The 1,847-nt window shown below is 41.0% G+C and overlaps 1 long non-coding RNA gene across 2 annotated transcripts in view; it reads left to right on the top strand.

Moving 5' to 3' along the window:
* LOC117175419 overlaps window positions 1–1,847 on the top strand; it is a 9,355-nt gene that overhangs the window by 4,119 nt on the left and 3,389 nt on the right. The window lies entirely within an intron of this gene.

The following is a 1,847-nucleotide window of genomic DNA, read 5'->3' as shown; positions in this document are numbered from 1 at the left end:
CGACCTAAAAGGAGAGTATGTTGAAAAATAAAACCGACTTTGGCCAAAAAAACGTCTCCGTGTTTCATTTTTCAGGGACTTATCAGACTGCCTAGTAGGTTATTATAGGAGGTTTATTCCAGATTTCGCTAAAGTGGCTAAACCACTTACTCAAATTTTGAAGGACAGCACTGATTTTTGTTGGACATCTGTAGAACAAGAAGCTTTTGAGATCCTGCGTGATAAAATCTGTTCCGAACCATTGTTACAGTATCCTAACTTTTCAAAACCATTTGTATTGACAACAGACGCTTCAAATTACGCTCTTGGAGGTGTCCTCAGTCAGGGTAAGATTGGTCAGGACTTACCAATCGCTTTTGCCTCAAGGACTCTTCAAGGAGCTGAGATAAATTATTCTACAATAGAGAAGGAACTTCTTGCTATTATCTTCTGCGTCAATAATTTCCGGCCTTACTTACATGGTCACAAATTTGTCCTCGTTACTGACCATAGGCTATTAGTTTGGCTGCATAGCATTAAGAATCCTGTCTCGAGGTTGGCTAGATGGCGTATCAAGCTGAGTGAGTATGATTACGTGATTGTGTATAAGCCTGGAAAAGTGAATTCCAACGCTAATGCTTTGTCAAGAAATCCACTGAATGATAGGGGCCCTTTATTATCTACTTTGGATTCCTTCGATTCAAAGCTGATAGCTAATGTGGAACTTCCAGCTTCTGATAACGAGATTGAACCAGAAGAGTTAATAGAGCGAGTGTTTGCTTGTTTTGAGGCTCTAGATGTCAGAGCAGCGGAAAGTAACGTTACTGGGATTGAGGTGATTAGTGAAATGAATAATCCAAACTCAATCTCTCAGAATTATCAAATAGCCACCCAGGATCAGAGTACCGAGGCACCACGACTCGCGACTTCTGTTGAGTGTAGCCTATTAGGGACCCCGTTATCGATCTGCGCTAATGCACCACAGCATTTTGGTCCAGATTCGTGGGAATGGAAACGCGCTAACCCTGGTAGTTTAGGTGGTCATTTGAAAGATAAGGATTCCAAACCGGAGTCGGGAGATTCAACTCTCAGTGATGACAGTCTTATGGCTTCACCTGATGAAGACCTTAACGACCCAGTTAAGATACCTTCATCGGCTCAAAATGGTTTAGCTCAGGTTCCCAAAAAGCAGAAGCCCTTGATGTCTACATCATCATCGGCTCTGAGTCGGTTGTGGGATGCGGGCGTTGGACTAAATTCTTCTGCCGTAAAGACGCAAAGTGAATTGTGCGCTTTGCAGGAGATGGAAGACAAAATTTATATGGGTAAAGGCATTATTGCTCATTTTGTCTCAGCCGATGGTTCGATGATGTCTGAAACTAATAAAGAATTAGTGAGTCATAATCTCTTCCGAGTTGAAGATTTCTTAGGAAGTAATCCTAAATTAGGTGAAGTAGTAGTCTTCACTCGAGACAATAGGTATATTTTTGCTTTGATTTTGAGGAATAAGTATGATGATCAGCTTTTCTTGAATCACATATCTAGTGCAATTATTGCATTAAAAAATGTAATGAATACTCTTAATGTCAAGAGCGTGAAGATTCCAAAGAAGGGAAATGATTTGGATCAGATATCTGGGCTCTCGATTGAGCAAATGTTTCGGCAGCATTTTGTCGGGTCTGAAGTATTAGTTGTCATCTGCTCCGGTGAAATAATGATTCCACGACGTCATGAAAGAGATGACATAATCAAAGAATTTCACGAGTCTGCTGTACAGTCTGTCAAGTTAAAGCGTGGGTGGCTTTACTCGCAGTCGGTAAGGTGTATCGACATGATTTTGGTGTCAAAATATTAAGAAGAGCTCCCTC

Source organism: Belonocnema kinseyi, chromosome 1 (assembly GCF_010883055.1).
Source record: "Belonocnema kinseyi isolate 2016_QV_RU_SX_M_011 chromosome 1, B_treatae_v1, whole genome shotgun sequence".
Classification (NCBI taxonomy): Eukaryota; Metazoa; Arthropoda; class Insecta; order Hymenoptera; family Cynipidae; genus Belonocnema; species Belonocnema kinseyi.
The sequence above is the reverse complement of the archived record's forward strand: the minus strand, read 5'-3'. Positions and strand labels throughout refer to the sequence as shown.